Raw genomic sequence first — 12,867 nt, 5'->3', positions numbered from 1 at the left:
AACTCTGAGCATGCGCAGGACAACGTTTGACGCCTCTGCCCGACGCGCACGCTGCCCTTCCATGAGTCTCTTTCTACCCTCTTGGCTTAATTAGCCTGTATCTGCCTCTGCCGCCTGACTGAGGGGCGGGGCGCGGGTGGAGGAGCAAACATGGGGAGAAAGAGGAGCGACTCCCTAAGGGTAGGGGAAGAGAGGAGCAAATACCCAGGGGAGGGGGGAGAGAGGGGTAAATACCCAGGGGAGAGGGGCAAATACCCAGGGGAGGGGGGGAGAGAGGGGCAAATACCCAAGGGAAGGGGGAAGAGAGGTGTAAATACCCAGGGGAGGGGGGGAGAGGGGTAAATACCCAAGGGAAGGGGGAAGAGAGGGGTAAATACCCAGGGGAGGGAGAGAGAGAGGGGCAAATACCCAAGGGAGGGGGGAAGAGAGAGGGGCAAATACCCAAGGGAAGGGGGAAGAAAGGGGCTTGGCTAGAGTGAATTTACTACATCCCAAAAGGAGTGATCTCTAAGAAGTCTTATGCTCTAGGATGATCAAAGAGACTCCACTTACCCTGGGCTGAGACTATGAAATGCTCCTGTTGTCTTGGAATAAAACTCTGGCTCAAGGAGCCCTTTCACTTTCATTGGAAGTGAGGCTGTGAGAAGCTTTTTGTTTTAATTTAGGGAGCTCTGGCTGCATGAAGCCTCTTTCCTCTGGTTATTTGAGTTTCAAACCCTGGATGAATTGTTTTTTTTTTTTTTTTCAGATGGCCTTGGCTTTCCAGATCTGTTTTTCAGTTCCATAAGAGACCTTTTACCCTTTGCGCTAAATAGATCCACAGTGATAATGATGGGGATGGCAAAATACTGCAAGGGTAAGGATCATTAGCAGGTAAAACATGACTTCAGATTTGGTTCTATTAGAAAGTTTTTACACAATTACGAACCAATAAAAATATATTCAATTTAAAGAAAAATCTACAGGAAATATTAAAATTAATGAACACTTCACTGCAGTATATGCAGTCTAGCTTTGTGCTAGAACATGTGAGCTTGAAAAAAACTCATTACAAACAACGGTGAAACTGACTAGTGTGTTTTCATTGTCCATGCTGAGAAAAGCAAAAAGTAAACAAACAGCATAGATAGTGACATGTAACATGAAAATGTATTTTTATAATCTTAGTTGCTGTTTGTAACACAGGAAAAGAAATTTGTGTAACAAACATGATTTTAACCAAACAGTAATACTTTAATTAAACTTAAATATACTGGCTAATTTTGTATTTGAATATCTAGCACTTTTTGACTAACCTCAACCATTACTGGCCAACCGCAACCATTCAAAAATCTTGAGTCAGGCCCCAGAAAATCTTGATAGATCTTAAAAGTCTTGATTTTAAAAAATAATAAATCTAGGATTCTTATTTTCATTCTGATTTTTTAGCCTGTAATGTTCACATTTTCAAGCTTTAATTTTCAACAGCAAGGGCTAGAAACGTACTTATCTTTTTTAACATAAAAGATGAGATTTGTTCATGCTCATTTGACTCTCAAGGTTGGGTCTCTAAGAAAGACAACAAATATCATGAGATTCATAATAAAATCAAGAGAGTTGGCAACACATAGTAGATCAACAATGGGTTTTATATCTTTATGTGTATATCTGTATTTACCACCTCTGAAAATTAGCTTATTTTTATTAGCCCCAGCTTCATTCTCAGTTATCCTTATATCGATCAACCATGCCCAGGTATATATGATTTTAATGTCTGAACTAAAGATGTAGTATCCTATATATCCAGATTGTGTGAAATTATAATCTTGCACTTAAACATTTTTAATGTATTCCTCATCACAAATTCATCTTATTAACATTTTCTTTTTCAAAAGTGTTACAATCTGAGCTTGGTTGTCACTTGTGCTAAATTCTGCTACTTGCAGTGGAGTCTTTTTGAGGCCATTAGTGGCTTGTAAGTTTGCGTTCTCTCCCTGAGACCAGCTGACAAGTGAGTTTACGGAGTTAAAATGACCAGCCTTGCAAGCACAATGCAATGGGGTATCCTTGTTGTTGTCTAAAGCATTAATGGCTGACCCATTACTCAGCAACAAATTTATCAAGTCACCATGTCCATGTTCTGCTGCAAGATGCAGTGGAGTCTTTCTCCAGATATTTTTATCATCAATATTTTTATTCTTCCCTGCTGTCAAAAGAATCTGTACTATCTCTGCATTGCCTTTGATGGTCGCATAGTGCATTGGTGTGCAGCCATCCATGTCCTTAATTCCAAATCTGGCCTTCTGGGCTAACAGAACTTTAACTGTATTGAGATGGCCTCCCATAGCTGCAGTGTGAAGTGGGGTCTTTTTCTCCTTGTCCCTTGCATTGGGATCAGCATTAAAACTAAGAAGCAGCTCCACCATTGCATGATCTCCCTTTTCAGCAGCAAGATGTAAGGGTGTCTTTGACTGCTTATCCTTTACATTAACCTTGGCTTTGTAATTCAGCAGCTGTTGAGCAACATCAACATTACCTCTTTGGCTTGCGACATGCAAGGGAGTGACCAATTCCTTCGTGACAGCATTAATTTTGGCCCCAGCATTGATTAAAATGTCAACTATTGATCCCTTATTATGAAATGCAGCAACATGAAGCGGGGTTTGCTCTCCCTGGCTTGTGATGTTAACATTCATCCCTTTGCGGAGAAGCAGATTTGTGATGGAGACTGCCCCGGTTTGAACTGCCAAGTGTAAAACCGTGTTTGAGTTGGGCATCCTCTCCTCCAAACTAGCCCCCTTTGCGATGAGAACTTCTGCAGTCTCTGTTTTACCCATTTCACATGCCATGAGTAAAGGTGTGTACTGCATTTCATTGTGGGTGTTGATATCTGTGCCTCTGTCAACTAAAGCTCCTACAGTGCCATGCAGGTTCTTCTGGACAGCTTTAAAAAGAGCTGACGCCATCATGTCAGGGGACAATCCTTTAGAATGTTCCAGCAGTATTCTGAATATGGATTGTTTGTTATTATTGAAGGCTACATCAATGATGTTAGAGTCGATGCTGGCTCCAGCTTCTAGCAACACCTTTACAGTTTTCTCAAATCCCTGGGAAATGGCGTAACCCAAAGCAGTCTGTCCCTTCTCATCCTTTGCATCAACTGGGGCACCATTCTTTAAAAGCATTTGTGCCAGGTTGCTCTCATCTTTGAGAGCTGCCACGTGTAAGAAGTTTTGCTGGTTCTTGTAGCATCTTGCTTCTTCTTTCAGAATCCTCTTCAGTATGTGAGCATGGTGGTGCTGAGCAGCCAAATGAAGTGGGGTTTTGGCTTCTTTATCCAAACTGTATATGTAGGCACCAGCTTGGAGAAGCACTTTCACTGCATCATCCTGGCCTTTTTCAGCGGCCCTGTGCATTGGTGTTCTTCCTTTTTTATCCTTTACATCTAGTTTAGCACCTTTGTTAATTAAATATTCAATTATTGCAACATGTCCATTAGCAGCTGCAATATGCAGAAGTGTTTCATTTGAGGCGTTTACTGCATTAATATCATTCTCCTTCAATACTTTCGCTAGATCAGAAAGATCACCTTTAGCAGCTGCATCAAAGGTAGTAACAGCATTAGAATCATCTTTCTTAGGTTTTGCTGCAGATAAATTTTGTGTTTGTTTAACTTTCTCTTTAGTTGCCCTTTCTTGCTTTGATAAAATATGTCTAGGAATATCTTTCTTCTCTTGGTTTTGTTCACTGGTCATTTCAATCCATTCTTTGTCCTTTTCAAGTAGATACCCTACCAGTTGTCTCCTAGCATCTCCAATACTTTCATTCACATCACTGACATATTTTTTTACTCTATTATATAGATTTGGCTCCACTTGTTTTAGACATGGATAAAAAAACAGCCTGCAAGCTCGCTCACCTTGAGAAACCAGGATATCCAAAACCCGGGAGTTCTTTGCTATTCGTGTTCTGTAGTAGGACATAACCATTTTTTTCTCTGGTGTAAAAATACCATTGTCTATCAACCAATTAAGAAGATGGTCTGGGTTGTTTATGCCTTCTACCAGTTCTTCCTTTTTTGTCTTTAGGACTTCTATGGCATATGGATTTGTAAACAAGCTGTTTAAATACATGATGATATGAGTAACTTCTCAAAAATGGATTAAATTATCATTTGAAATTGAGCTTGACAGTGGAACAGCAGAGCAGGATCACATAATTTCACAAAGTCTTTCATAAAGAACTGCTGTACCAACAACTGTAGTTCAATTAGAAATCATTGAAGAATACTGGGAAAGAAATCCAAAACTCCTCACCTTTAGTTTACCATCGTTGTTAGAAGTTCTCTGATCCTCTTTGCTGTTCCTTAGCAACAAGTAGAGTTGAGTAACATAACAAAACAAAACAATAAATGTATTCTGCCCAATATGGCTATTTTACAAAAGATGGCTAATAAAATTAAAGAGGAAAAACTGCTTTTCTGAAGTTGGTAGTTAAGCTGCAGAACTTCGTTTACCAGGTTCCTCTTGAGGTATAAACTTTTTTGTTTGCTTCTTGTAGGCGGCAATGTGACCAATTTGTCAAATGTGACCAAACAAAATCAACAGCGTAGTTACTGTTGCTATAATTACGTTAGCCTTTGTGTAACGTTAGATAAAATTGTACACACTGATAGCTATGTATGGCAAAACCCCAGAACATACAAGAATTCAAATAATAACAAAACACTAACCAAAAAGTGAGCGATTAAAAAAAATAGAGCCGTTCCAAATTTGTTTAATAATTTCAAGATCATAAAACATTTAACATATTTTAAATTTATCACATAATGATGCACATTTAATATAACCTAATGTTTAACTCATGACTAAACTTCAAGTCTTCCCAAATTATTTCTTAGAACTTTATTCATCAGTAAATTTAGGTCCATATGTAGTGCTGACTTCATCAGTTCCTTAGACTTCTGCACCTTGGCGTCCTGAAAGGACACTAAATTGGTGTGTCAGATTTTTCAGGGAGGGAGATTACCTTCTGCCTCCCATCCTGATATAGACCTTTTAGCTCTACCTTCTTTGAAGTCTAAATTTATGACCCTGCAGTACTCAACAGATAATTTTCTAGCAATGTGTTCGACAAACAGTGGTGGATCAAGGTGTGATTCATTGTGTTATGTCTAGAATAAAAGTAAATAAGGCCCCAAACCTGAAAACACTTAAGGTGCTTAATTTAAGGAGTAGTCTCATTGATTTTAGCTCTTATTTAATACTTTTTATCCATAGATTTCAAAGTACTTTACAGAGGAAGGTGGGTATCATGATCCCAATTTTAAAGATTGGGAAACAGGCTGAGAGATGACATGACATGCCCAAAGTCACACACCATGTCAAAAGCAGAGTTGGAAACAGAATCTGAGAATGAAATCCTGACTCTGTTAAAGCCAATAGGAGTTTTGTTATTGACTTCAGTGACAGCAGGATTTCACTCCATGTCTCCTGTCTTTCAGTCCAGTGCCCTATCCACTGGATTATGCTGCCTGTAAAAGAAATGTTTTCTGAGTATGTATTCAGAAAGTGACCATGACATGTTACTAATTTTTAACTCTGACTTTTAATTTTCATAATTAAGTTTGTAAAGGTTATTTTAGTAGGAAAATGGTTTATGGAAGAAATATTAATTAAAAGGTAAAAGTTTCAGCAGGTATAGCAGCCAGTTTCAGAACTCAATAATTCCCCTGAATTACAAAAAATGCAGATACACCACAGATAGTAAAACCTGTACCATTTACAATATTTAAGCATTGTATTATCACATAATAGGAATAGCTATGGTTTAGTGAATTAATCACAGGCCTAGGATTCCGGCGACCTAAATTCTGTTCCTAAATCAACCAATGACTCCCTTTGTAATCTGCAAATAACTTAACCTCTGGCCCCAATTTAGCAAGGTGCCACTTTTTAAGCATGTGAATAGTCCCACTGATTTCCACCTTGCTGAACTGGGACCTCTGTGCCTTAGTTATCTCATCTGTAAAATAGGCTAATAATACTTACACACATTTGTAAGACACTGTGAGAGTCAGAGATGGGGAAAATGTGGTGCAAATGCCAAGTATTATCGTTATAAAATACTCTACAAAATTACTTGGAAGGAACCTGTGAAAAAAAATCCGAAGAGAGAAATTACAAAAATCTTTAGCAGTTTGATCAATGTCGTGATACTCTTCAAATCTGCTCTAAGCACAGTAATTAAACCTCCAACTGTGAATATTAAGTGAATCTATAGTGAACTACACCTAGCTGGCCTCTGGGTGGAACATTTGAACAATTTATGCCCTGCTTCGGTTGGGAGAAAGGCTATTAAATGTAATTTGGAAAAAAATAATATGCAACAATTTACTGGATGCAAATCATAATCTGTTACATATTACCGAATACCTTTCAATTACTTCTGTATCATGCATGTGAATCTATCGCCATACTAGCTACCATCATATTAGCATTCACCATCAGGACAAGAACCACAGGTTTGCTAAGAAAATAACTGGAAATGCCCATATTATTTTATGGATTACATTTTAGGGTTGCATTTTTTTTAAAAGTTGTCTTCACAGTTGTCTCTGGCTGAGACTGGATATATTGTTTTCTACTCATCAGATATCAGGAAGGTTAATCCCTTTAAAAGTTCACTTGTACCCTTTTTTGTTGTTGTTTTCTTAGTGATGTATGAAAAGGACTTGAAATATTTCCCCTCATTATTTTTTTTCCTGCTTGCTTTTTCTACTGGAAATTAAGTCTTTGTTTGTCCTGAAAGCCTCAGTGAAATGACGACATCACAAAAGACCATAAAAACTGAGATATTGAGAAACGGAGAGGGACAGGGATTCCTAGACTATTTAAATGGATATTAATAAAAAAGAATTTTAACTTTTATGTAGCTATTTCTATTTACTTATTGATATTTGGAGAATGGAGATCTGTGTTAAAAATTCAGTATCCTTGTCCTTTCAATTAAACATGAGACCACGTGCTTAAAGACATCTGTGAGGCTCTTCAGGAAAACCAGGCTTGATATTCCTGATATAGCTAAGAAAGAAACTGGTAGGAGAGGGAGAGAACTTTTCTGACCTTCCTTATATAAATAAATATAAAATAAAAGACATAAGCCCAATTTTTTAAAAAGTCCTTTCAAGGTAAGCTTTAACTATACAGGCTTCTGTAGTTCCATGCCTGTGAGGATAATTCCTCATTCACATAACTTTTTTAAAGTAAATGACTGATTTTGTCCCTTACCACTTCTCATTGCTTTATATTATGTCAGGACCTTTGTGTGTGGCATCAGGGGCTTTAACAGCATAGCTTATTTACATTAGGAAAATGTAGCAGAAATTTCCTACGGTTGCTAATACCAATTCAGTTTCATTAGCGATAGGAGTCCTATGAGCCCTAGTGAAGATGGGCTGCTGGCAGTATGTTAAGCAACATTTCAATTAAATATAGGCTGAGAGTTAGATAACATAATGCTTAAAATGTGAGCAGCCCACATGTGCTACAAGTAGCTCTCAGTGGATCGAACACCACTGGCATTAGCTGCAGTGTGAAATTTTTGCAAAATGTTCCTAGTGGAGACATGGCTATGAAGTATCTGTAACATCTGAATGTAGGATGTGGGCACTCTGTTGTTGTCTCTGTGGGCAGTCGGTGGGGGTCAACCTTGTAGAACTTAATGAGCAGGCCCTAAAAAGGGGAGGAGACTCCATGAACGGCAAAGGTCTTTAGTTGTAGCCTGAGCTAAATTAATTTCCCTGTTTAGAGCTTCTGATCACCACGTTAAACCATCTTGTCTGTTTAACCAAGTATAGCTGGTCCTGGAGCAACTGAATTCTAGTCTCAGCTCTGCTATTAACTTGTAACAATTTGGGTAAATTACTTAATCTCTGTGCCTTATTTACCTCTTCTGTTATAAGAGAAAAATATTTATCTACCTTACAAGCATGGTTATAAGTAGTTATTTAATATTTATACAGTGCTTAGAAGTTGTGCTTTGAAGTATTACTGTTTTCTGACTTTTCACAGATGTTTTATTTCTTCAGAGAACACTAGGGCCCATTGTCTAGGCAGAATATACCATGTCATCATAAAACATTTAATGTTATTCTTAATGTTTTTAATGAAAGCAAATAAATCTACACCTTGCAATGTGTTAAATCAACATTGTGGCAAATGCTGTTTCACTTGGAAGTGACCAGCAGAGGACACTGTCTCTCTATTGATCATGTTTAGTGGGCAGAACCTGGCAGGGTGCTCTACAATTAATCATCCAAGGCCCAGAACCTCCAGCTGTGGTTTCTGTCTTCTGTTAAAACCAAATGTAATGTAACCAAATGACTTCCAAAAATGTCTTACATTCTCTAGGGCATTTTCCTGATAAAACTGATGGAAACACCAAACATAAAAATATCAACAGTGAGTGAAATTGTGTTATTAATGTTTCCCAATGTGCATTTTAATTTCAGTTAAGCAAAACAAATGCCAACTGTTTATTAAAAACATATCTTTTGCAGAATAACCAGTGTATAATAGATACAGCACCTACACCATTATCTCAACATCACAAGGGACATGGAATACAGTTAGGTAATCAAGAGGATTAATTCATAGACATGAATCGGGGATATAACACTGTTTTGAATAACTAGGGGTTTAACCAAGGCTTGGCTTGTTGAGGATGGTGTAAGTCTAGATATAGACAATGCACAGCCTCAGTGTTAGAAGTGTTAATTAGGATTAGAATGTATTTGGCTCCATCACTGTAGTATCTGAAGAAGACTTATTCACTACTCACTAAGAGAGACTAACTGGTGGGAAATCAGATTTATGACTCAGGTAGGAAATCAGAATTTAATCAGTTGGAAAAGTCAGGGCAAAGAGGGATGTTTTCCAATGTCCGGTGTTGTGCTTAGTCATATCTCCACAAAGAAAGAATTCCAGAGGTGGGGGCCTATTACTGAGAAAGCTGCACCACCAGTTGGTATTTGAATAAGCAGTGTCCATTACTACAGTGCCACATCAACTGGTACTCTAAGTGCTGTAGTGGCATCACAAGCATACACAGTACCAGGGGTCAGACCCAAATCCCACTGAAGTCACTGGAAGGTCTATACTGGCATGGTTATTGCTGTAATTCTTTTCTTTCTTCACCCAATCCCATTTTCTACTATTGGTCACCCTTTTCTGTGTCATGTCTTAATTTAGGTCCTGTTCCTGCAATGGGATCCAATATCCCAGACCTGCAGTGTAGATTGCTGTGTTGCAGGGGTATGGACTAGCAAATCCTGGCACAGGAGTGGGGCTGTATATTGCGAGCTCATTGCAGCAGGGACAGTTTGTGTTTATTCTATAAAATGCATACACACTCTTGAGTCTTAATGATAAAACATAATGGTACAAGTGGTATACTTTTATTCTATCTGATCTTATTTAAATAACTAATGATAATGTCCAAATACCAGTAAAAGCTGTGTTATCCGGCACTTTACCAACCAGAAAGCACTAGAGACTAGCATTTTTATCTCCCAATGTAAATCTTCAATCTAGTAACCGGGACCAATGCCGAAGCTATTTGGGACTCAAGTATTTCCAAGAGCAGTCGGACTATGCGCCAGTTAGCTGAGAAGAGCTGAACGCTGTTCTTTCTGTTTGTATCCACCACTGTGATCGATTGGTTTATTACTTGGGGTATTGTCCTGTGTTTATCATAAAATATCAACGCCATCCTACCACAATGGCATCCAAAATACCAGCGAAAAGCAAAGGAGACTGTAGCATAGCTGACGGGAGGGGGGGAAGCGGCTGCTCCCAACTGAGCACATTCCCCAAAAGTGGCGCCCTTTTAATTTTTACACTCACCCCAGCAGTCTGGGTCTTCGGCGGCAATTCGGCGGCGGGTCCTTCAGCCACTCTGGGTCTTCAGTGGCAAGTCCTTCAGTCTTCGGCGGTTTTTCTTTTTTTTTTTTCCTTCGCTGCTTCGGCACCTTTATGTGTTCGCTCTCCCTGCTGGTAGAACCTGGCTATGCCACTGAAAGGAGAGAAACGTAAGAGAGTTGTGTTGACATTAAAACAGAAAATAGATAGTTGTACATATCTTGAAAAGGGCAAGAATAGGAACGTTTATTCACTGTATTGTATTCTAATTCTTTGAAAATTGGTAATCCATTGGTAAGTATAACTCTTAGTTAACTGGAATTTTTGACTAACCGGCACCCCCCATTCTGCCAACATGCCGGATAACAATGCTTTTACTTTACTATCCAATTTATTTTATTATAAATAAATGGGGATTAGGGCCCCATCGTACGAGGCACTCCACATACATATAGTGGAAAAAATGGTTCCCATCCCAAATTAACTCTTTAAGGTTCTGATTCTGCACAGTGTTCCTCACAGACAGACTGCGGTTTCCATGCAGAGTCCCACTGAAGATTGTTATGGGGATCTGTGCAGATACAACAGTCAGTCTGTACAGACAATAATGCAGGACCAAGGTTAAATATCAATAGAATACTAAATAAATGTGTATTTGAAAAATAATATATCATCATTTGAATTTCCAGTTGAACTGATTAAGAAAATTTATCAAACTACTATGAAACCATTTTTACAGTTCTGTTTCTTAAAAAGTGAGGACTATGCACAAAAGATTTTACTATTTTTGAAATTATCTTTTCAAGTTTTCTGTGAGATTGTGTCACCAAATGTTTTGCTGAGAAGCTAAATAATAAATGTGTTTAAAAAAAAAAAAAGGGTATCTAGTTGATTTTTGGAGCCCTGAGTTAAGAAGGCAGCATTCTTTTTATATTGGAAATTTTTTAACTGGAATGGAAATTTGTACAAAAATGCTTTAAAAAAGCATTATTCATAACGGTTAAAAATGAAATTGATTAATAATGTGCATAATACAAAAAATTCAGAAAAAATAATCACCAAAAACTGGTAATTCATTATGTTTTTCAAGTACTTTATGCATATATGTTGCTTTAAATTTGTTTTTCATATTTATTTACTAGCTAAGGACTTGTATACACCCAGAAGCTGCACTGGTTTAACTTAAATTGGTTTAAAAATGATTTAGTTAAACTAGTACAAACCTATATGTGGACACTAATATTGATTTAAAACTGGTTCAGTTGGTTCAGCTTGCACCTGTAAAGTTATGAATAAAAGCTAAACAGATACAAATCAGGATTAAATTGATGAGTATCTACTCACAGAGTTTAAGCTTGTTGTAAAATCACAACTTTAATTAAACCAATGCAACTTTGTGATTAGATCAGGCCTAAGCTTGTAAATCACAATTGTCTTCTTCAGTTTAAATGTGTCCTTTTAGGCAAATCTTAATATAAAAGCAGTTAGAGCAAAATGTTTTCACTGAGCTATTAACATAAAATTTAAATGATGCAAAAGTATTAGTTTACTAAATGCCAAGGCAGCTTCAAGGATCAGCAGAACCAAATGGAGAGAGCACCAATTTTTTCAAAGGGGAGGGATTTTTTTTTCCTCTTTAAAACCAAATATACTCTTGTGATTTTGTGTAAGTAATATATACTTTGTTAGTGAAATTTTACAGAAGGAAATCTTTTATGAGTTCCCTGTTTTAATCCTGTAAGCAAGGCCAGCTCCAGGGTTTTTGCCGCCCCAAGCAGCACCCCCACAAAAGCCGGGTTCGCGATCTGTGGCAATTCACCGGGAGGTCCTTCGCTCAGAGCAGGAGCGAGGGACCCTCCCCCGAATAGCTGGACATGCCACCCCTCTCCGGAGTGGCCACCCCAAGCACCTGCTTGCTAAGCTGGTGCCTGGAGCCAGCCCTGCCTGTAAGACGAGGTTCCTTCTGCGATTTCTTGAGTTCTTAAGGCTGACTTTTCTATAAGTATTCATTCCCAGAAGAGGAGCAAAATGAAGCAAGACAACTTACATAAAAGGTTTTTGGTCAGATTTTGCTCTGTAAACCAGAGCAATTTCATCAAAACGAATGGAGTTGTTCTGGGTTTACCCCAGTATGCAAGCAAAATCTGATCCTTTGTTCTTATAAAATGCCCACAGCTATTTTACAGACCTAAGCCACTCTAATGTAACTTTAAAAGGAAATGTTTTGTCACACTGTAAACCAGTTTTCATTAATATTATTTATTAAATTATTACAGTTAGATGTCAAACACTGGACACAGTGCAGGCATTCACCTAAACAAAGCCCTGACAATACAGTAGAACTACCTCAAGTTTCCCTGCACTCCCCTTGCTGGTTTTGCCTCTCTCTGGAGGAAATCCATTTACAGTAAATTGTATGAGAGTTTTATTTATTCTGTCAGAAGAATTTGAAAGCATTTTTATAGTTCCACAGCTGGGTTTTCTTTTCAGAAGCTGAAGAAATACAGTTGCAAGACTTTCTGAACTAAATGTAGACAACCACAACATCATTATTCATTCTGGTAAGAAATATGGTTTCATAATTAGTCTAAAAAAAAAGTCACTGACACTTCAATTATAATGGTAGCATTAGGTTCCAGTAACACCACCAAGGCAAAAAGATGCTTCAGTTACATAATTGGGTGAATAGACATTAAAGACAGAATCAACTGTTTCTTACTAGCTAACAGCCTATTAGTGGGGTGGAAGGAGCAACTGGAACTGCCTTCTGTAATTGTTTTCCTCTAGCTTTCAAAATGGTGACTATATGCCCTTAGGCCTCGTAAAAAGACAATTTTTTCCTGCCATTTCTGTTAATCCCTCCCCTGTTCAGGCCCCTACAAGTTTTATGAATAGTTTCTAATATTCCAGCTTCATGTCATGCCTCTATTTGTTGACCTTTATAAAGTCCAAAGTTCTTTCCCTCCCT

General features: G+C 38.0%; 1 long non-coding RNA gene across 1 annotated transcript; it reads left to right on the top strand.

Annotated features, from left to right (window-relative positions):
• Positions 1-45: 45 nt before the first annotated feature.
• On the top strand, positions 46-8,343 carry LOC120370012. The gene is made up of 3 exons (XR_005583561.1): positions 46-180; positions 749-856; positions 3,843-8,343. It is a non-coding gene; the product is annotated as an uncharacterized LOC120370012 (long non-coding RNA).
• The last annotated feature ends 4,524 nt before the right edge of the window (positions 8,344-12,867 follow it).

Source organism: Mauremys reevesii, linkage group 8 (genome assembly GCF_016161935.1).
Source record: "Mauremys reevesii isolate NIE-2019 linkage group 8, ASM1616193v1, whole genome shotgun sequence".
NCBI lineage: Eukaryota > Metazoa > Chordata > Testudines > Geoemydidae > Mauremys > Mauremys reevesii.
This window is presented reverse-complemented; position numbering and strand designations above follow the sequence as displayed.